General features: G+C 46.4%; 1 pseudogene; it reads right to left on the reverse strand.

Moving 5' to 3' along the window:
• Positions 1–12,192: 12,192 nt before the first annotated feature.
• On the reverse strand, positions 12,193–18,050 carry LOC119321384 (annotated as a pseudogene).
• Between the last annotated feature and the right edge of the window lie 6,518 nt (positions 18,051–24,568).

Below are 24,568 nucleotides of genomic sequence, written 5' to 3' on the forward strand. Positions count from 1 at the left end.
TGTTAAGATAACAAGTATGAGTTAGTGCTGCCATTAGCATGAAGTAACGTTGGGTAATTAGTACTTAGTGCTAGAATATAGAAGGACAAGAGTCCTCTCTTGATTATCCATGATCTATTCATTTGTAACTGATGTTGTCATTCAAGCTATATAAACAGAGCACCTCCGGCGAGGTTGATTACGGCCTAAACAGCAACACTAGAGTTTACATGGTATCAGACGCCATCTGACCAATGTCGACTTCTTCCTCCCCTCTCATGGCTTCCGTGCCAGCGGCCACCACCGTCGTCACCGTGCGTCTCTCTCGCGACAACCATCTCATGTGGAAGGCGCAGTTCCTCACGTTTCTGCGCACCTACAATCTCCTCGGCATCGCGTCCGGCGGAGAGATGGCCCCTGCTCCGACCGTGGAACAGACCACGGGCACAGGTGAAGGCCGCACCACCACTCAGGTGGAAAATCCGGAGTACACAATCTGGTACCGCAAGGACCAGACGATCCTCGGCGGCATCCTCGCTACCGTCAGTGAGGACATCTTGCCATACGTCATGGCTGCGACCTCGGCGGCCGAGGCGTGGGGGCAGCTAGAGCGGATGTTTGCATCGCGCTCCCGTGCTCGTCTTGTTCAGATACGCGCACAACTGGCTGCTCCGAAGAGACGCGACATGACGGGCACAGACTATTTCAAGATGAAGAAGACCTTGGCTGATACACTTGCGTCCATTGGACAGGCCCTTCATGCTGATGAGATAGTTTCTTACATGCTGTCAGGCCTCGGAGCGGAGTACGAGTCCCTCGTGGACTCACTGAATGTGAAGCCTAATCTGACTCTTGATGATGTCTACGCTGCTCTTCTTGGCCATGAGCATCGTCATGAGCAGTACAGCTCCGACCTCCAGCTTGGCTCGAGCTCCTCGGCTAGCTACGCCGGTGTCGGCTCCAACCACTCCGCCAACTTCTTAGGCAAAAACCAGGGACGCAGCAATCAAGGTGTACAAGGCCGTGGAAATTATGGTGGCGGTCGAGGCCGCGGCAATGGCAGAAATGGTCGTAGCGGAGGTCGTGGCTATGGTGGCAACAACGGAAATGGTGGGGGTCAGCGTCCCACATGCCAGCTGTGTGGCATAAAAGGGCATGTTGCCCTAAAGTGCCGCAAGCGCTTTGACTCCTCCTTCCATGGCGACGAGGAGCAGCACTCGGCGAATATCGTCGGAACTAGCGCTGGCTACCAGGTTGATCCTAACTGGTACTCGGACACGGGCGCAACGGACCATATCACCAGCGACCTGGATCGCCTCTCCTTCCGTGAGCGCTACAACGGCAACGACACTGTCCAAGTTGGCAACGGAGCAGGTTTGCACATCGAACATTTTGGTCAAAGTTCTATTAATACTTCCGCTGCTAAACCTCTTGTTCTCCGAAACATACTTCATGTTCCCCACATAAAAAAGAATCTCATCTCCATCCATAAACTGACCAAAGACAATGATGTGTTCGTTGAATTTCATCCTGATTTTTTTGTCATTAAGGATCAAGCATCGAAGACAAGCCTGCTCCAAGGCAGATGTAGAGCCGGCCTCTACCCCATTCCGCCATCCACCCTCCACCATGTCAAGGCTGCCATGCTTGCGTCGGTCAATAAAAAACAATGGCATCATCGCCTTGGTCACCCGTCGTCCCAAGTCGTTCAGTCAATTCTTAGTTTGAATAAACTTCCGTACAGTCGGAATCATGATGCATCTGTTTGTGATGCATGCCAACAGGCAAAAAGTCACCAACTTCCGTATGGTTCATCTAGTTTTTCCGCAAAATTTCCTTTGGAACTCATATATTCTGATGTATGGGGGCCTGCTACTATTTCAGTTGGTGGTTATAAATATTATGTCTCTTTTATCGATGCATTTAGCAAATTCACTTGGATCTATTTGTTGCATGCTAAATCTGATGTCGAGGCAGTTTTCATTCGTTTTCAAGCCCATGTTGAACGCCTTGTTAACAGGAAAATTCAATGCATTCAATCTGATTGGGGTGGCGAATATCAACGTTTGCATAAATATCTTCAAGCTCAAGGCATTGCACACCATGTTTCATGTCCCTATACCCATCAGCAGAACGGCGCAGCTGAACGCAAACACCGGCATATTGTGGAAACTGGACTCGCTCTTCTTGCCCATGCTTCCATGCCGGTTCGCTTTTGGGATGAGGCGTTCCTCACAGCTACCTTTCTTATTAATCGTCTACCAACACGTGTCATAGATAATGCGTCTCCCATGGAGCGTCTTTTTGGCACTAAACCCGACTACACCATGATGAAATCATTTGGTTGTGCATGTTGGCCACATCTTCGCCCCTACAATTCTAGAAAACTGGCTTTCCGATCCAAAGAATGCATCTTTGTTGGCTATAGTTCACACCACAAGGGATATAAGTGTCTCGATGCTAGTACTGGACGCATATATATTTCTCGTGATGTGGTTTTCGATGAAGCGGTTTTTCCATTTGCTCGTATGTTTGAAGCTACGCTTGCACCTGCCAATTCATCAACACTCCCATATGTCCAACTTTTGCCCCCCACCACACATTCACCAGCCCATTTTCCAGCCCCAAGCGGAAGTACTAATAGTTCCAATGATCTAATGGCCGATGTGCAGTCTGTTTCTTTTGATGCTCATGCAGATTCTGCTGCTGATTCGGAATCGACGTCATCTGCGCCTCATAGCATGGATCATGAGACAACCACGGTTTCTCAACAGATAACACTTGGCTCTGCAGCGGCCAACTCCGACACATATGGGTCGTCTTCTGGCTCAGATTCTCCTGCCACCTCGAGCTCAGGTTCTTCCGCGGTAGCTGATTCAGCGGCCCCGGCGCCTCCTGTACTGACACAGATGCGCCCGCACACTCGGTCTCAGTCTGGCATTGTCAAGCCGTACATCCGCACTGATGGCACCGTTACGTATGTGTGCACGACATCTTCAGAGGACCCCGCCGGGCCTACCAACTACACTGAAGCTGCACGACATCCATCTTGGAAGGCTGCAATGGATGACGAGATTGCTGCCTTGCATCGGAATGATACCTGGAGTTTGGTTCCATTTCGTCCAGGACTCAATATAATTGATAGTAAATGGGTTTTTAAGATCAAACACAAGGCTGATGGCTCTGTTGATCGGTACAAAGCTCGTCTAGTTGCTAAAGGATTCAAACAACGCCAAGGAATTGATTATGATGATACTTTCAGTCTGGTCGTCAAGCCCACTACAATCCGTGTTCTATTGTCTCTTGCAGTCACTCATCAGTGGAGTATACGACAACTTGATGTTCAGAATGCATTCTTGCATGGGGTGTTGACTGAAGACGTGTACATGTATCAACCGCCAGGCTACATCGATCAACAGTTTCCTCGCCATCTATGCAAACTAAAGAAATCTCTTTATGGCTTGAAACAGGCACCACGTGCGTGGTTTTCCCGCCTAAGCTCTCGTCTTCTTGATCTAGGCTTCCGCGCATCAGCAGCTGATGTCTCTCTATTCATATTTCGGAATGGGGGGCTCCACATGTATTTCCTCATATATGTTGATGATATTATTATCATCAGTTCATGTGATGCAGCCATTGGTCGTTTGCTGAATCAGCTTCGTCATGATTTTGCCATCAAGGATCTTGGAGTATTGAGCTACTTCCTTGGCATTGAAGTTCAGAATGTTGAAGGTGGTCTTGCTCTTTGCCAGCGCAAGTATATACTAGATCTTCTAAAGAAGGCAGACATGGCAAACTCAAAGTCATGCATTACACCGATGGCAACAATGGAGAAGCTATCCAAACAGTCTGGGACACCCTTGTCTTCAACTAAGGCCACACGCTATCGCAGTGTGGTTGGTGCACTTCAATACCTTACACTGACGAGGCCCGATATCTCGTATAGCGTAAATAAGGTCTGCCAGTTCTTACACTCGCCTACTGAAGCTCATTGGACAGCCGTGAAACGGATCCTGCGGTATCTTCAGGGAACATCGTCATATGGACTCCTACTCCGGCATTCTCCATCCATGATGCTCAGTGCCTTCTCTGACGCTGACTGGGCCGGGTGCCCAGATGACCGACGATCCACCGGTGGTCATGCCGTTTTCCTTGGTGGTAATCTAGTAGCATGGAATTCTCGGAAGCAGCCTACTGTTTCTCGTTCAAGTACGGAGGCCGAGTACAAGTCTGTAGCAAATGCAACAGCAGAGCTCATGTGGATACAAGCGTTACTTGGAGAGCTTGGTATTCCAGAGAGCAGGCCACCGTCTTTGTGGTGTGATAATATTGGCGCGACGTATCTCTCCATGAATCCAGTTTTTCATGCTCGCATGAAGCATATCGAGATTGATTATCATTTCGTACGTGAAAGAGTTGCAAAAAAGGCACTTGAAATTCGACATATCTCAACTCATGATCAACTCGCAGATATACTAACCAAACCATTGATGGCTCAGCAGTTTGAAAGGTTCAGAAGCGATCTCAATGTGCTCCCCGCTTTTCGATCGAGGGGGGATGTTAAGATAACAAGTATGAGTTAGTGCTGCCATTAGCATGAAGTAACGTTGGGTAATTAGTACTTAGTGCTAGAATATAGAAGGACAAGAGTCCTCTCTTGATTATCCATGATCTATTCATTTGTAACTGATGTTGTCATTCAAGCTATATAAACAGAGCACCTCCGGCGAGGTTGATTACGGCCTAAACAGCAACACTAGAGTTTACACATGGAAATTTTACCAGAACAAGATTTTTTTTGTAGCTTTGCATGGGTTGAGGACTTACAAATACATGAAGAGAAGAAGGTTTTGTTGGTGGATGGAGGCGACAATGATCAGAAGTTAAATCTGGCTACTCAAACAAAATCTTCATTATGTAAGTGCCATCCCGTCAGCTATTGAAAGAGGTCTTTCATTATTTACAGTGATCAATGATGTTACCTGCAAAGCCTTGGTGCGGATCGACAAGGAGGCATCACAAAGGCCGAGCGCCATGGCTGGTGGTGGAGGCCGATAGGAGTGACCAATGAATTCTTCTGCTTGTGCACTGCAGCCAGGTACTCGTACCTATGAGCTGAGATGAACTTGTTCGATAAATATTGCTCAGTCTTTTAGAGCATTTATAATAGCATAGCATTTTTGGATGGAGTACTAGAAGAAGAACAATTACTCAAATGTAACACTTGCATGAATCACTTCGAAGGAGAAGAAATGGGCACTCGACAACATATCATTAGCACTTGAGCAGATGTACAGGAGCAACAACAAGAAGAAGAACAAACTGCAATACAAGTGTTGAGCTAGCCACTCCTACTCATTCAAACACTGAAGTGATGACATCCTCCTGCCCCATCACATTATCCCCAAATTGCTACCTCATTTTTCTCTCAGCAAGGCCATGATTGGAACCCTCTCGACCACTATAAATGGGTACCACACTCCCTTATCTAAGGACTCGTTGCGTTAAAAAATCACATCGATGAAAGTTATCTAAGGCTCCCAAGTAAAAAAAATCAGGTATTTATTAGAAACTCCCCATATTTATTTACATTTTACTTTAATTAAAATATAGTATGGTTGATTACACAATAACGACATAATTTTCTCTCTGGGTAGTTTGGAATACGCTTCAACACTTTCTAAATTTCAAAAAAGACATGAAACCAAACGAGCTTGGTTTGTAGCATATCCACTGGAACTAGTAACTTGACTCTTGAATAATGTATCACCTATAATTTTCAAACGAATAAATATGAGTATGTTGCCTAGCGTTGGGAGCTTGGTTGTTCCGTTTCTCTCACCAGGTTTCAGTTCCAAGATTGACACAAGTATATGTTAGGTTGTATATGGTGTGCCTCTACATCTAGTGGGACTAGGGTGTCGCTTATAATGTCTTTGATTGTGTGCGGCGTGCACACATATATATGGCTGTTGTGTGTTTTGTCATTTAGACATATCAATGAACACCACCTCTGAAAATTCACATGGATGTCATTTAAAGAGAGGTTGTTCCAAAGTCTTAAATTCTATACAATACGACTGAGTAATTGGATTTCTTATCAACAACATATATAACAATGCAACTGGTTTGCTAAGACCGAGGGGGTGACTATAGAATGTTGGTACTAATAATAGACAAAGACAAGCTTTAAGTGTTCCTGGGCCACCACCAACTGCCTACAAATTGGAACACCCATGGGCATCTCTTCATAGCCATGAGAAGGAAGTGAAGCATAAGAAAAGCAAAATATAGTTGAATAATAGAGACATATGCCAGGGTCAATTATTAAGTTGTACTTACTATGATCAGAATGATGGTCGTGGCCTTTTGAGGGTGAGAGGGATCAGGAATCTGCATTTTCTTTGTGAGTATAACTACCGTTCTTCGGTTTTGTAGTTCACTACATGTGCATGCTGCACTTTGGCTAACGAAAGAGCTTGTGTCCTAGGAATATCATGGCAACTTCTCCTTGTATCACAGTTGATTACAATTGTTTTGAGCCCAGCTTCACCCACGGATACTTCTAGTGCAAAATCCGATAATACGATTCTGCATGCTTTCTGCAGTCTGATCAGTACCAAGTCATGGTCAGAAGATCTATCATGTGTTATCTACTACACGAAAGATCATGGTAAAGAAAATAATAGCAAAAACCATTTCCCTTTTTTTGGGTTAGTTCTTCACCTTGTGATGCTTCTCTCGACCCTTTTAGTGTTTAGCTTCCCCAAGCGGTTACAACAGCCACCACCCCAGCAAGGTATAGCAAGGCTGGACACAGTGAGGACAAAAGAATCATGTGGTCTGGTCATTGCACGTGGAGCACATTGCCTTGCTAGAGGAAATTGAGGTAGCCAAACCTGTGTGTAAAAGATAGTGCATGCGATGCGAGACAAACGGTAAAAGATGAGATGCCGTATCATCGATAAAGCATAACCATTCGTCCAACCACCGATCTGGTAAGAAAGAAGCTAGTGTGACGTTGTACACAAGCTCTTTTCCTTTAATATATGTACATACAGAGTGTGAAATTTGTACATCATCTTTTTTTGTTACAAAATGTTCAAGTGGTTGGAAATGCAATCTCTATGCGAGAAAAGCAAATGTGGCTGTGAAAGGAATCTGATTGCATGTTTATTTGTGTCCGCAAAGGATTGGTGCGACTGAAGTCAAGTCAACAAACTTGGCTCTAATGCTAGTGACTCTTTTTCAGGGAAAATATTCGATGATTAGACTGATATGAATGAGTAGGACATTGTGTCTATGTAAGAGCGGGTGGCTCAACAATAGTATTCCATGCATCGACAAAAATGCATGACAGTGTTATGCTATCGAGTGCAAATTCCTTCTCCTTTGAGTTGTTGGTCCATGCCAAGTGTTTCATTGGGCTAATTAACTGTTGTTCTTGTTCTTGTAACTAGAGATGACACACCGCGTGTTACTGCAGGAATTGTTAGATATTTTTTAATTCAGATTTGTTTGTATGAAACATTAGTATTTAGACTAATATGTCAATGGAAGCTAACATATAATTTTTTGTATTTAATTATTCTATAGTTGTAGAATAGTTATTAAATATGAGTAGCATGCATGGTACATGTTAATGTGGGTATTTTCTCATGCATGTTGGCATGGTGAGGTGGCATAGTTGCTTGTCGAGAGAATTGGAGTTAGTGGAGATCAATTACTTAGTTCGTGCATGATGGCATGGTGAGGTGACATACTTGCCTATTAAGTAGATTTTTTTTTCATTGAGATTTGTTTGTATGAAATATTAGTGGACTAACAATATGTCAATTGAAACTAACATATAATTTGTTGTATTTGTACATGTTAATGTTGGTCTTTTCTCATGCATGGTGGCATGATGAATTGGCATGGCTGCATGTGGAAAGAATTGGAGTTGGTGAACACCAATTATTTTGTTCATGCATGATGGCATGGCGAGGTAACATAGTTATATGAACTGAAGTTAGTGGAGACCAACTATTTAGGTATATAGGATACTCCATCCCATCCAAGAACGCTATGCTCTTTTTATAGGGAAAGTCTTCATGGCCTTTATTGATTTGAGAAAATGGTTACATCATGCGCAAGACTCTCTAAAATAAAGCTAGGCGGCGTCAACGCCCCTAATATAGGTATTAGTCGAAACTGAAGCATTCCTAGAAAGCTCATGAGCCACTATATTGGCCTCTTTGTTACAATGATCATCAAGCATATTATCAAAGCTAGAAATGAGGATACTACAATCAGCATGCACTGCTATCTCTGAAGTAGCCGAGAACATTCATGCATCCTTCATAATTTGAACTACCAGAAGACAATATAAATGAATAGTGAAGGAATTTGTACCCACATGTTTTGCTAAAAGGAGACCTTCCCTCAACGCAAAAACATCTGCCATAGCCGCATGACAACATGAGTTCACTATATGCTCTTAATAATTCACTAAAAGACTAAGCAATATTCGTCAAATGAGTTCAACTTAGCTCATGGGTATGTGGCTGTAGTGCGCAGACAAAAGAATTCACCAGTCACTCGGTATCTCCCTCCACCAACGGACATCATACACCACCTCTTAGTCTGGCTGTGCCATGGCGTCGCCTCCGGCGCTTGATTGTCGGTGGTGCCCGCAAAACATCTCTGGTGTGTGACCTCTATCCTTGTGTACATATACTTTTACCTCCTAGCCTGACTCAACCAGTGTAATTTGGATGTGCAACACGAGAGGCTAATTAACCATGGCATTCTTCTGGTCCAAACCACTTCATATGCTTAAGAAACTTCACATAAGCAAAATACATATACAAAAAGAACATCACTATACAACGCGGCACAACCGGAGGTTTCCACGTTACTATGCTGGTATCACAATTCCATCACTACCATGCGCGTCAGCAGATACGAGGCAAATCCTATGGTGAATATGGTGTCACACTTCAAGACCACTAGGAGAACTTACTTCTCTACATTTTCCGATAGAAAATCTATGCACACACACCCTTGATTTTTTTAGTTAAGCATTTGGGGCCAGAAGTCTCATCGGTCTCAGATGGCACGTTTATTTAGGCTTGGGAGGCATTAGCATAGGCCTCCATGGTGAATTACTTGAATGAAGTGTTTCCAGCACGTGTTGTCATGCTTATTTTTCCTTTTCGAGGAGAAAGATAGGAGTTCTGCCGACTTCATTAAGAGAGGAAAACAAATACAGAATGACCCCGATTATGAGGGAAACTAAGCCAAAAATGACATGATTGAAAAGAGTCAACAATGCAAAAATCCAAAAAAAGAGAAAACAAAACAACAATGCCTGCATGGGCCAACTCGAAACTCCACCACCAACATGCCCACAACCCGGAGACAAGTGGGCCCTTCTGAGACACCTTCAAGAAGGAAAACGACGTCCAAGGACGCCGTCGTCGTGAGCATTGACCCGCATCGAAGACCTAAGCTTTCACCTAGAGCTACCTGATGAGGATACAGACCTGGGGTAGGGTCATAGGCCTGACCTATACGTCCTACCCAAGGTCACTACCCCAGAAGATAAGAAGACCAAGAATCCACTCGACAGTATAATCACTCGACCGTCATTCCCCACTTTCACGCGATCGTATGGGGAATGACTCGACTATATCGAAGACCAGGAGTCGGAAGAACACACAATGGCCGGACATTTTCACTCCTTAGTCTTCATGAGCATTAAGAGTATTTAAGACTGCCGTTACCAGTAATGCCCTTACTTTATGTACATTAAGCTCCTTCTAATGAAGGTGAGCTGGGGTCCTGGCGCACTCTATATAAGCCACCCCCTCCTCTGGGACAAGGGTTGGGACCACCTGTAACACAACACACATAATCCAATTGACCGCCTCCGGGCACCGAGACGTAGGGCTGTTACTTCCTCCGAGAAGGGCCTGAACTCGTAAAACCTTGTGTGTACATCTTCGCCATGGCTAAGATCTTGCCTCTCCATACCTACCCCCCTTTCTACTATCAGACTTAGAACCACGACACTACCCACAATAGCGTTGTCAATTTGTCATATTTACAAAATGCAATGTTATTATTGATAGTAGTGATATGGTTGATTCTTTGAACAAGTCCACCTTAGGCATAGGAAATGCGTGGTGTGAGTCTGCTCACAAACTATTGTTGGTGAATTTGAAGTTTCACTAGCTTATATGATCCCACTTTATCCATCTAAATCAAGAGTTAAATAACTTTTTCTTCATGCATCTTTGCATAGCCTTCAGTTAAGTATAGGAAGGTTTATAACGGGGCGCCCCATTGTATTTCTTCTTACTATTGAGCGGTAGTACTGAAGGTTGATGATTGTCCATTAAGGCATTAACACATCTACATTATCCGTGAACTGTAAACCGTAGAATATACCAAATCATTTAACCTGATCAGCGATGATGGGTCACAAACTAACATCTTAAACACATTCAATAAAAAAAAATCCTTTGCTGAGGAGGAAACATAGAAAACCTAGTGGTGACCTTCGGTTTACCATCTCCAGATTCTGGCATCCGTCTCCATAGCAACATTAATGCTTATGATTTAATTTAATCACAGAGATGACCATAGTAATTAAGTATAGACCCCAAAAAACTATACAGAACCATCAAGCCATACATGACATGTATCAAATACAAAGAGGACAACATAATGATTTATGTATCATAAATGAGGGTTTCCAACACTGCACCCACCAAGGTGCGGTGTCGGTGGCTAACTGATAGGGAAGCTACTACCTCTGCCCAAATATATATGGCCTAACATGCACAAAATATATTATTCCTCTAACTTGTGGTACTAGAAGAAGAACAATTACTGAAATGCAACACTTTGCATGAATCACCTCAAAGGACAAGAAATGCTCACTCGATAGCATAGCATTAGCACTTGTACGGATGGAATACAGCAACAACAACAAGAAGACCAAAGTGCAATACCAGTGTTGAGCCAGGCACTATACTCATTCAAACACTGAAGTGCTGACTCCACCAATTTCCTACCTCATTTTTCTCTCAGCAAGGCCATGTGCTCCACGTACCATGATCGGAACCCTCTCGATTACTACCAATGGGTACTGCACCCCCTTAAATGTTCTGGAGTTTTTCAGTTACCAGAACATGGTAGACAGAGTCACCTCATCCTTGTCCTCAAAAAGCAATGTAATAATTATCCAAATAACATGCAAGGCTGTAAATCAATAGACATATGTTCAAAGGATTATCTATGTACACTATTTGCCTATTTCCAATCTGATTTGGCATATCCATATGCCTAGTCACATCTTTCCTGCATTTTTGGAAGAGCGGCACATATTATGGTGTCAACACGCTTTTATATTATTGGACGGAGGGAGTATCAGCTAGCATTACTGTACCAACTGCTCTTGAAGCTACCATATCCAAATACTACCAAATGTATGTACGTGAGCAGGTGAAGCATATCTAATGCCAGTTTCGACTTCAAGGAAGATAAATAACTAACTTAAAACATACCCACAACAGGGAACAAGAAGGCCGGGAGAACTTGTCCATTTGTATTTTTATTTTTGTGAAAGAGAGAACTTTTACATTGCAGTGGTGCATCATATCATCTAGCCTGATCATAGTGATACGTTGCCGTGCCGGTCCATCTTGAGAGAATAACGACACAAAATAAAGAGATATAAACTACAAATCCAATACGAACTTGCAAGTTCACCACACAAAAAGTCATTAGTCTAACAAAACTGTCCTAGCGTATTCTTTTGTTTACATACCAATTGTAATATATTTAAGGACATCAAAAATTCATTCTCAATTCTCAATTGGAATCTCAATACAAATAGCTCCCAGTTGACAGAAACTCACCTGAGGATGGAATCCCAAGGTCCTAGATTTTGGCCCAACTCTCCAGTCAGTTGTATTTTGAGAAACACTTACCCTTTAGAACTTGTGCCTGAAGAGAGTTTAGCAATCCTCCATGATAAACTTTTAATAAGGAGATTCGCTCAAAGTAGAAAGGTATCTTATGCCCAAAGCCCAGCTCATTTAATTAAGGTTGCAAAAGTTACACCAAGTAGAGAGCAAAAGTTTTTCTTTGGCTGCTGTCAAGGTTGATCGATCACATGCCAAATTATACAGGCATCCACACTTACGGATACATACATATGCACTAGCGAGAGTACTCATGACAATAAGAGCTGGTATGATTGAGACATGACCTACTAAGGTTGTGTCTCCAGTCGACATAGAGTACAAGATACTCGTCAAGGTTGTAGCGGTCTGGCAGGAGGAGTTAAACCCAGGGTTACACCGAAGACGAACTTGTGCTCGGGTTCGGTCCTCACATGGTTCTTCTTGTTGTTGATATGATAGATGCTGAACCCACAAGTTTGCTGATGATAGCAACCCAGGTATATTGAGCCGACAGAAATGGAGGGGAATGTCTCGGTAGATGTTAGACTGTATAGTTTCTGTATTTACATGTGTATACTGTAACGTTGTATACCACCTCATTATATATATATGTGATAGGCCACCCCTAGAGGGTTGTGCCGGTTCCCCCCAAACCTATTGTCTTACATGGTATCACGCTAGGTTACGTCCGCTTCCGCCTAAAACCCTAAAACCGCCGCCGCCGCCGCCGCAACCGCCGCCGCCGTCGCCCGACCGCTGCAATCGCCGCTATGTCGTCCACCGCTGCGTCTGGTTCCACCGCTGCCGGGTTCCTGCCGGCCTCCCTCGCGGCGCTTCTATCGCGACCGCTGGACGCCGCCTCTCTTCAGGCGCCGATCGGGACGAGGAGCGTCGGCTCCCTGTTCGCGCTACCACCGGCTGCCTCCTCGCCTGGCCAGGCGCTTGCGACCCACACCACCGCCGCCCCGTCAACCGCGCTCGCCGCGCCCTCGGCAACCGCGCCGCTGGTGGCGGAGGATGCCGTGATGGCGGGTTTCGCGGCATCAACTGCGGCTGTCACGCCCTCTGTCACCGCGCCGGTTACCTCTCCGACTGTCTCCACGGTGGTTGCACCTCAGCCAGTCTCCTCGATGGGATCGCAGCCGCCGCCGTCGTTTCACTTCGGCCATCTCATCACCATCAAGTTGTCGTCAGACAACTACATCTTCTGGCGCGCGCAGGTTCTTCCGCTTCTTGGGAGTCATTACCTGCTTGGCTATGTCGACGGATCTCTCCCTTGCCCTCCTGCGCTGGTGGAAAGCGTGCACGGTCCGGTCTATAATCCGGCTCACCGTGTTTGGACAGGGCAGGACCAGGCGAACCTCTCCTCCATCCAGGGGTCGCTCTCTCCGGCAGTTGCTGGTCTTGTTGTCTTCGCCAAGACGTCCCATGAGACGTGGACTATTCTTGAGCGCTCTTTTGCGGCACAGTCGCAGGCTCGTGTATCTGCGCTCCGTCGTCAACTTGGGGAGTGTCAGAAGCTTGACTCCACTGCCACTGAGTTCTACAACAAGGTCAAGGGCCTCGCCGACACGTTGGCCTCCATTGGACAGCCCCTCACCGACTCCGAGTTCAACTCGTTTATTGTCAATGGTCTTGATGAGGAGTATGACGCCTTAGTCGAGATCATCAACGAGCGGGGCAACTCGAACCCCATGCTGGCACACGAGGTCTTTTCTCGCCTCCTTCTCACTGAGCAACGGGTCGAGACGCGCCGCTCCAGGGGCAACGGTTCCCTCTCGGCCAACGCCGCCACCAAGGGTGGCCGCTCCTATTCATCATCACGGGCTCCTTCGGGGCAGCCACTACCGCCTGCCGCCTCGGCCCCCCCTCCTACTGCGACATTACCGGGGGCTGGCGGTCCGCGTGTGTGTCAGCTTTGTGGCCGCGATGGGCACTGGGCCTCGAAGTGTCACAAGCGCTTCCAGCGGAGTTTCCTTGGTCTCGGCAATGACGGCAAGGATACACGCAACCTTGCCCGTCAGGTTGCCATGGCTGATCGTCCGCCGCCGCAGAAGCAACAGGGACACACTCAGTCCTACTCCATCGATCCCCACTGGTACATGGACTCTGGGGCGACAGAGCACCTGACCAGCGAGATGGGGAAGCTTCACACTCGGGAACCCTATCATGGCTCTGACAAGATCCACACCGCCAATGGTGCAGGTATGCACATCTCTCATATTGGTCAAGCATCACTTCTCACTAGACATGCCAATAGGAGTCTTCAGCTTCGTAATGTTCTTCGAGTTCCATCTGTGACACGTAATCTTCTTTCAGTTCCTAAACTCACACGTGATAATAATGTGCTTTGTGAATTTCACCCTTTTGATCTTTTTATTAAGGATCGGGGCACGAGGGACATTCTTCTTAGTGGGCGGCTCTGCCAGGGCCTCTATCGTCTGGAGCATCCTGGCGTCGCTCGCGTCTTCAGTGGAGTTCGGGTATCTCCGTCACAGTGGCATGCTCGTCTTGGTCACCCGACCACACCTATTGTCCGGCATGTTTTGCGTCGTCATGAGCTTCCTAGTGTGTCTAGTAATAAAGATGTAGCAGTGTGTGATGCTTGTCAGCAGGGGAAGAGTCATCAACTTCCTTTTTTGGAGTCCAGTCGTGAGGTGAAACATCCTTTAGAACTTGTGTTTTCAGATGTATGGGGTCCTGCTCAGACTTCTGTCAGTGGTCATAATTATTATATCAGTTTCGTTGATGCTTACAGTCGTTTTACCTGGCTTTATCTTATCAAACGTAAATCTGATGTGTTTGACATTTTTGTTCAGTTTCAAAAACATGTTGAACGCCTTCTCAAGCACAAAATTGTTCATGTTCAGTCAGACTGGGGCGGCGAGTATCGCAACCTCAACTCCTTCTTTCAGTCGCTTGGGATCGCTCACCGTTTAGCATGTCCACATACACATCAGCAGAATGGTTCAGTAGAACGTAAGCATCGTCACATTGTTGAAGTTGGTCTGACTCTTTTGGCTCATGCATCTGTTCCGTTTCGGTTTTGGAGTGATGCTTTCACCACTGCATGTTTTCTCATCAATCGCACTCCCACTCGTGTTTTGAACATGAAGACTCCCATTGAAGTTCTCCTTCATGAACAACCAGACTACACCTTTCTCAAGGTGTTTGGCTGTGCTTGCTGGCCCCATCTCCGTCCATATAACAAGCGCAAGCTCGAGTTTCGTTCCAAGAAGTGTGTTTTCCTTGGTTATAGCTCTTTTCATAAAGGATACAAATGTCTTCATGTGCCCACTAATCGTGTCTACATCTCTCGGGATGTTGTGTTTGATGAACATGTATTTCCCTTTGCCAAACTCCCTGTGTCCACAAACGAGTCACCAACCATGCATTCATCCTCTGTTGCTTCTGACCAATTTGATGATGTTGCATATTCTCCTCTGTTGTTGCCTAACCATGGTGTAGGCACTGGTCATGGGGCTCGTTTGGAGATCTTGGAGGTGCCATCGTCCTCTTCGTCGCCATCGCCTTCCTCGTCGGCACCTTCTGTTGTGCATGAGGAGCACATGGCGCCCCTGCATGGCCTCGGTTCCCGTGCCCATGCACGGCCGATCGATGTCCCGGTCCGGTCGCCTGTAGCTTCTGGGCTGCCTTCGCCACCGTCGCGCCCTGCGACCCCGGCGACTGGGACGGCCTCGCCGGTCCCCGCCTCGCCCAGGGCGTCTGGGCCGTTGTCACCAGGGCCGGCCTCACCTGCTCTCGCCTCGCCGGCCTCGCCTGCTCTCGCCTCGCCAAGGCCGTCTGGGCCGTTGTCATCGGAGCTGGCCCTGCCCACGCTCGGTTCGCCCATGGCCTCTGGGTCACTGTCGTCGGGTCCGGCCTCGCCATTCAGCCCGGAGCCGTCCATCCTGGGCTCTCCCGAGGCGACGACGGCATCTCCGTCGACCGTGACGTCTCCATCACCATCGCCTCTGCCGGCTCCTGCTGCGGCTCTACGTCCACATACGCGCAGCCGGAGTGGCATTTTTCAGCCTAAGCAGCGTCACGATGGAACAGTTGCTTGGTTAGCGGCGTGCATGTCTGCTGCTCTTGCAGATCCATCCTCTGAGCCACGCACGTATCAAGCTGCTATGCACATTCCTCATTGGAGAGAGGCTATGGAGCAGGAGTATCAAGCGCTTATTCGCAATCAGACATGGACTCTTGTTCCTCCACCATCACGGGTTAATGTCATTGATTCAAAATGGGTTTTCAAAGTGAAGAGGCATTCTGATGGGTCCATTGAGCGCTACAAAGCTTGTCTGGTTGCTCGTGGTTTTCGACAGTGTTTTGGTCTTGACTATGAAGACACCTTCAGTCTAGTGGTCAAGCCTACTACCATCAGACTTCTTCTCTCTCTTGCCGTTACTCGCGGTTGGTTTCTTCGTCAGCTTGATGTTCAAAATGCTTTTCTTCATGGTGTGTTGGAGGAGGAGGTTTATATGCGCCAGCCTCCGGGTTTCTCTGATCCGGATCGCCCTGATCATCTCTGTCGTCTGTCCAAGGCAATTTATGGTCTGAAGCAGGCTCCTCGTGCTTGGCATGCTCGTCTTGCAATGGCTCTTCGTGCTCATGGTTTTGCATCATCAACTGCTGACTCCTCACTGTTTCTTCTTCAAAGGCCTGAGGTTACTATGTACTTGTTGGTCTATGTAGATGATATCATTTTGGTCAGCTCCTCTCAGTCGGCTGCTACTGCGCTTGTTCGCTCGCTTGGTGCCGATTTTGCGGTCAAGGACCTTGGGAAGCTTCATTACTTTCTTGGTGTGGAGGTTACTTCTTGGGCTGCTGGCCTTGTTATGACGCAGAAGAAGTACTCTCTCGATTTGTTGCAGTGAGCTGGGATGCTTAAGTGCAAACCGACGACTACACCCATGTCTACCACTGATAAGCTCACTGCTGTTGATGGTGTGCTTCTCTCTTCGTCTGATGCGACAGAGTACAGGAGTATTGTTGGTGGGCTTCAGTACTTGACGATCACGCGACCGGACATTTCCTTTGCTGTTAACCGAGTCTGCCAGTATCTGCAGTCACCCCGTGATACTCATTGGTCTGCTGTTAAGCGTATTTTGCGCTACATTCGTTTCACGGTGGCTCATGGATTGCATATTCGGCCGTCTGATTCTGGTTGTCTTTCAGCATATTCTGATGCAGACTGGGCTGGCAATCCAGATGACAGGCGATCCACGGGGGGTTATGCTGTATTCTTTGGCTCTAACCTGATTGCCTGGAGTGCTCGGAAACAGGCTACTGTCTCGCGTAGCAGTACTGAGGCTGAGTATAAGGCTGTGGCCAATGCCACTTCGGAAATTATCTGGGTACAGTCCTTGCTTCGAGAATTGGGCATATCCCAATCACAGCCTCCTGTTCTTTGGTGTGATAACATCGGTGCTACATACCTTTCTGCAAATCCGGTATTCCATGCCCGAACGAAACACATTGAAGTTGACTATCACTTTGTGCGTGAACGTGTCTCTCAGAAGCAACTGCAGATCAAGTTTATCTCTTCCAAGGATCAACTTGCTGACATCTTCACCAAGCCATTGCCTTTACCACAGTTTGACACTTGCAGGCGCAATCTTACCCTTCTAGATTCTTTAGAAAGTGGCTAAGATTGAGGGAGGGTGTTAGACTGTATAGTTTCTGTATTTACATGTGTATACTGTAACGTTGTATACCACCTCATTATATATATATGTGATAGGCCACCCCTAGAGGGTTGTGCCGGTTCCCCCCAAACCTATTGTCTTACAGTAGAGATGTGCAAGCAATGCGTCAGGCCAAGAAACACCGCATGTCGGCCAAGCCTCCTGACAGGGACCAGCCTCCGGCGGGCGATGTTCACCTTTAACACCTCAATGCGGCCGGTAATGCCGCCACTGTGAAGAACTCCTTTGGATTGTAAGCCTCAACGCCGCCAAAGCGCTCCATGCCTCTCCAGTACCACACCATGAGAATCCTCCCACTGGTGCCACGGACCAGGAACGTCATTATGTGATTGTTCCAAATGTAGTCTTTCTTGGCATGGCGGCGCTGGTTAACCACCTTCACCAGCCGGGATATCGGCTGCATCTCAAGGAGGTAGACCGAACCCTCTGGCGAGCTGATGTAGCAGCGTCCTCCCAGGGACAACAATGAGGAGAATAGTACCTTGCGACGCTCATCATAAAAGGGGTGGGAGACAAGGCCTGGGCTCACCAGCGTCCAGTGCGGGTCCCCCGGTTTGGCGAAGATGATGGGTTAACATTTGAGGAAGCATAGGCTTTCCTACACCCCTTATCTAGCCATCCATTTCTGCATCGCGTTCTGTGCAAGTATATTTATTCTTTTTGTTTCTTCCAAATAGAACAACATATGAATTTCAAACTTTGCAGTACAACAAAACATTCTTACTACAATGCGGAAAAAAACTTTCAAATTTTTTCGTGAATTATATATAGTAAATATTATATTTTTTACTCAAAAAATCTCATTTTATATATTTATGTCGGACGAAAAAACCTGAAAGTTTTTCCCACATTGTAGTAAGAATGTTTTGTTGTCCTGAAAAGTTTGAAGTTCGTATGATATGTTGTTTTGAAGAAACAAAAAAGAGAAAATGTCATGTAGTAAGTTAGTTGTGTAGCACAGATCTCAAAGCAATATTGGAGGGTAAAGATAAGTGTCTGAAAGCCTGAGCTTCAAAAATCCACGTTCGCCGTTACACCCGCTCTGATGCAGAGCATGAGTGTGGGCGGGGAGGTGGAGTCGTCAAAACCTACGCCATTGATCATGTGCGGAACAAAGCTGGGGGGATTCTTCAACACTGGCAGGAGGTTATCTTCACTATAGGGGGGACAACGGTGCTGGAGACGACTGGGAACACGGTGAGGGCATTGGTGAGTGGGTCGAGGAGGCGCATGGTCTTGGTGGGCTTGTGGAAGAGGACGAGGAGGCCGCTGGCGGCACAGACATGGCAGTGGGTGGAGAGCGCCGAGAGGTGGACGCCGAGAGAGGCCGCGTTGGCCAGGTTGAGGAGGCGGCGACGGGGCTCGACGCCAGGCATGATGGAGAGCACTATCCAGTTGCGGGGGCGGAAACGACTGTCAAGGAGCCCTGCTGCGCGCGGGTCGGCTGTAAGTCCATGCCACGGGCTGCACACGGCACGGAAGCGGAGGTACTCGGCCACGTAGAGGGAGAGTAGCCGGCCAGAGATCTCCTCGACAAGGTCTAGAGGAAGCAAGTTGGCCCAATCCCTCTATTCCTGTGGGTCCAAGTGAACCTAGCGACGTGCTTCCGTCGTCTTCCTTGTCGATTATTCATCTAACGCGCCAAGACCGCCCAATTGCTCGCGCTCGGACGATTCTGCCAGGAGGCAAAGCCGCCGGCATCGCGCTCGTGTCATCATTCTGTGAGATCCGTCGATGTCGGATCCCCCAGCCACGGGAGGGACGGTGAGGTTCCGACGCAGCGACAGTTGCCTCGCCATCATAGCGGCCTGGTGATCGGGAGCCGGGAGCGGGTGCTCAGGTGTGGCGGCGGCGGTGGAGACAAGGAGGAGGGAGGCAAATATGCGGGAAAATATATAATAGAGCACCTGCACCCAGGCCCTCTCTATCTAGCCATCTATTTTCTGCATCGCGATTCGTTCAAGTACATTTCTCTTTTTTGTTTCTCCCACACAGAACATATCTTAAAGTTCAAACCTATGCAGCGTGACAAAGTTTTCTAACTAGAATCTAGGATAAATCTTTTAGATTTTTTTGTCAAACATAAATATACAAAATAAGTTTTGTTTGATTAAAAAAAATCATATTTCTAGTATTTACGTTGGACAGAAAATTTCAGATTTATCCTAGATTCTAGTAGAAAGCTTTACCAAAATCATATTTCTAGTATTTATGTTGGACAAAAAAATCTGAAAAATTTATCCTAGATTCTAGTTAGAAAGCTTTGCCACGCTGCATAGGTTTGAACTTCAAGATATGTTTTATATGAGAGAAATAAAAAGAAAAAATTTTATATAGAAAATTAGTTGTGTTGCATGGATCTTGAAACGATATTGGAGAGCTAGGATAGCAGAGTCAGGGCGCAAGTGCTCTAAAAATCCACGCCCCAAATATGCAGGCGGAATTTGTGCGTTGTGAGTGGCTGCGGGCTTCTCGCAGCAAGTATCTATCTCTGCTACCACTGCCAGGCCCAAGGATTAGTAGCCCGTTGGTACATGGAGTAGTACACTGCCCACGCATAACAGACTAGAAGAACACCCGTGCGTTGCAACGGGGCCACATTAACTTTAAGAGTTCAATATCAATTATGTTAATATTACATTTAATATTCTCATACATATCAAGTGACATTGGCGATCTTTTTACCATCAAATTCTCACGCACACTCTCTCCCTCCCTCCTCCTCACTCTCTCTCCCCCTCTCCCTCTCTCCCTCTCTCTCTCTCTAACACACACACATATCCATCTTATTGGGTACGGGACCATAATCCATCTATTTCACACGCACACGCGCTAGTGCATAACAATATGAATTATAAAACAGGTTCAAGGTAGTAACAAGGATTCTTCTCATGCATTAATAAACAAATGTTCTGCACTGAAGACAAGATAAACAATTCCCAAAGTGCATCAGAGCATCACAGAATATTATTGGCAAGATAAATGCACGACGATACACCCGACTCATTTAATTAATATAATTAAATTATTAGTAAATTAGTCACCAAACTGCTCGGATGAACCGGAACAGAGCCAACATATATCATCCTAGACAAACGCAACATCAACCATTTACCTTGGTACTTTAGGGACCGACAGGAGGATGCATGTAGAAGCGCTTCTTGCCTGCTAATCCACAGTCAGAGAGAGAAATTGGAACCCATTCCCATCACCAACTGATAAAGAAAGCATGTAAGAAAATTGATATCGGGCCAACTTGGATCTTCGGTGATTGTCCGCCGGTATGGAGAATTTAGGAGGGTGGGTGCAGGGAGTGGCCTTGTGGATGATGGATGGAGACGCGGAGGGATGTGGTCACCGGAAGGTCGAAAGCGGAGAGGGTCGGGCATGTTAGGTGGAGCCGGTGGTGCGCGACAATCGGAGGCGGCCCAATCGTGGGCGGCGAACCGACGATAGCCTCGGCCCATCTCTCGACGCAGCGAAGATAGAGAGGGCGGCACTGCCGGTGCTCGAGGCCGCCGCTCGGCACCATCTACATCGAGGGAAAAGAGAGGCGAGAAAGCGATAGGGTGATGCGGGGCTAGGGATTGCGGAGGAGGGTAGGGGTGTGCGATTTGAATGGATGGTTCTGCCCACCATTTTCTTGTACGTGGCGGTGGAGACGGCGGCGTCCAGCCATGCAGGCGAGGCATGGGTCGAGCCGGGCACACGGCGAGGCACAGAGGCGGGGGCGATTTTTTGCTACTGAGATGCAGGGTGTGGGATTGATCGTTCATGTTCTCTTTTCCTTTTTAACGGGAGATGGATGCGATTTTTTCACGAGGGGAGAGATGCGACCACGTACAGATTCCATAATAAATTAATTAGGTCCATAACGGGATTTCTTTATAATGCGTTAAGATTTACGTGTTAGTTTTCTTAATAAAGAAATGCACTGATGTAGGGATCGATTGATTTGGGTAAGGAAAGATGGATTCGTGATCTTTTGTATGTTAGGAAATTAGTGGTTTGCAAGGAAAGAGTGGAGAGAAAAAGAACCAATGCGACCACGTATAAATTCCATAATAAATTAATTAGGTCCATAACGGGATTTGTTTGCAATGCGTTAAGATTTACGTGTTAGTTTTCTTAATAAAGAAATGCACTGATGTAGGGCGCGATTGGTTCGGGTAAGGAAAGATAGATTCGTGATCTTTTGTCTGTTAGAAAATTATTGGTTTGCAAGGAAAGAGTGGAGAGAAAAAGAACCAGTACGAGGGGGTGGCGGGAGGTGGGACGAATAAAAACCGGACGAAATTGGGAGGTGGGAGGGGGAGAGTAAAAACCGACGAAAAAAACCAATGAAATTGGGAGGTGGGGGGGGGGAGGATGAAAAAAACCAGGGGAGGTGGGAGGAGGACAAAAATAAACCGTACGAGGCTACCAACTGCTCCATTAGGAGTAGAGATTGTTTGTGAAAATAACATGCGACGACGACTTAGCAAGCGGATCCCCTTAAAAAAGACATAGCGAGCAGATTCCCTTAAAACTGATAGAAATGAATACGATTGATGACGTTGATAAATAGTGGTGAATGTTGGCATAATTTACTATCATCATGCATGGAAACGAATCATCAAGAAAAAGAATACTTCCGTATTACTACACTCATAGGAAGCTTCCTAATCTCTGCTACCAAACAGTTTCTGCTCAAACAAGGAAGGAAAGTTATGGACGTGATTCGAAAGGAAACAAACGTTATGAAGATTAATTAATTTAGATTTGATCTTTAGAGATTGATTGTGATTGATTCTTTTACATAATGACATTACTAAATAATTTGCGTCAGTATGGAAAGTTCTGATCCGTTCAGTTTTTTTCGTTGTGTGAGAGGGTGAAGTGAAAACAAACCGATGAAGTGGGGGAGGCGACGAAAAAAATCTACAACGGTTAACCTACAAAAAAACCAAACGAAACTGGTGGGACGAAAATTGACCGGCGGAGACTACCAACTGCTCCATTAGGAGTAGAGATTGGTTGGTTCGATTTTTTTGCGTGGAGGGAACTACCTGGGAGGTGGGAGGGAGTACGAAAATAAACCGTCTCGGCTGAGCGGGAGGTGGGAGCAAGTACCAAAGAAGTACCAAAAAAGACCGGGTGAGGTGGGACGAAAATAAAACCCGGAACGCGACCTACCAACTGAGACATTAGGAGTAGAGATCTTAACAAAAGTGCAGATCCCGTCCCACTCTTCACTTTTTGACAAAAAACTTCCGAATAGCAATCTTGGTGAGTGATCTCGACCGGGTTCGATCGGCATGGCGTGTTGTTCCTCCAGGAGTGGGTGCTGAGAGGAAGGATGGCAAACCTTCATTGTCAATCGGCCGGAGCTGCATCGTCATTTGGATCAGAGCATGGACGAAATCGAGATGGTAGAGGTTGAGGAATTTGTAGGACGTGAGGGTTTAGGGTGGGCATCACGAGAACTCACGCATATCTTGGGAGACGGCAGACCCGAGGTGCAGTCGTGTTCGTGCTTCAGGGGCTGCCACGTGCTGTCCTCGCTGCCATCGCCTGTCGATGCCACTTCAGCGCCACGAGCATGGGACTGAGGGATGAAGGGAAGAGAAGAGAAGGAAGCGAGCTAATGACGTACCTATGTTTGGTATGTAATACCCTCCATTAAGAGTAGATATTTTCTTAAAATCAGTTATTTTGTTTCCTAATTAATGTGATTGAGCAATTTAAGGTAAGGTTAATTAATTTAGATTTGATATTTAGAGATTGATCGTGATTGATTCTTTCACATAAAGACATTACTAAAAATAACTTGCACCAGCATGGAAAGTTATGATCCGTTAAGATTTTTTTCGTTGTGTGAGAGGGTGACGCGAAACTAAACCGGTGGGGTGGGGGAGGGACGAAAAAAAACCAGCGAAATAAAACGGGTGGGAGGTGGGAGGAAGTACCAAAGAAGTACCAAAAAAGACCGGGTGAGGTGGGACGAAAATAAAACCCGGAACGCGACCTACCAACTGAGACATTAGGAGTAGAGATAACACTGTACTATTCCTAACCCTAAAAACACTATATTCCTGTGATTAGATAGACTATATAGGTGATCTAAAAAAAGATAAGAGATATTCTAAAAAAACGATAGGCAAAAGATGATACCTGAATTATGAAGTATTTTTGAAAAAGGAATATAGTAATTACGAAGATATCAATTACATCCAGGCTCTACACCAACAAGATGTCTCAAAGACATCCAGGATGCACACTGCCCGAAAAGAAAAAAACAAAGGCCTCGTCATAGTAATCAACTCCTCTCAGCAGCAGCACACAAACCACCACCAAAGTCAACACTCGAAAAACATAAAAGGCCTCCAAAAGTGATGTCTTCAAGAAGGAAACAGTGCACAAGCGCTGTTGTCTACTGATCCACGATATTAGGTTTCACCTTGGAGAAAGTCCATGCTCTCGAAACAATACCTTCAGCAAGACAATTGCCACACATAACCAATGAAACCCAGACCTTAGATTTTCACCTTAAAAGTCACAACTTGGCACCCGAGGAGCACCGCCAAAAATAAAATCCACCAGTGCTACCGCACCCACTTGTCACTGCTGCTCTTGAAAGTTATCAAATACCTGGCTGACTCCATTGCCCTCCAAGGCCCCCTCCGCCTTACTGATCCTTCGATCTCGGCCACCATGACTTTCTCCACCGGTGTCTACGCCATGGAAATTGAGATACCAACATGTACCATGGTGTCAACAAACACCAAAGCTTCGCGCCACACCCTCATAGAGCCACGAGGCTGACATGGACGCGCATGACCAGATTCTATCTGATCCATATATCCTTGGGCAAGATCTCTGACAGCAGTTCCGGAACACGTCGACTGAAGGAAATATGTCCTAGAGGCAATAATAAAGTTA

This window comes from Triticum dicoccoides, chromosome 6B (genome assembly GCF_002162155.2).
Source record: "Triticum dicoccoides isolate Atlit2015 ecotype Zavitan chromosome 6B, WEW_v2.0, whole genome shotgun sequence".
NCBI lineage: Eukaryota > Viridiplantae > Streptophyta > Magnoliopsida > Poales > Poaceae > Triticum > Triticum dicoccoides.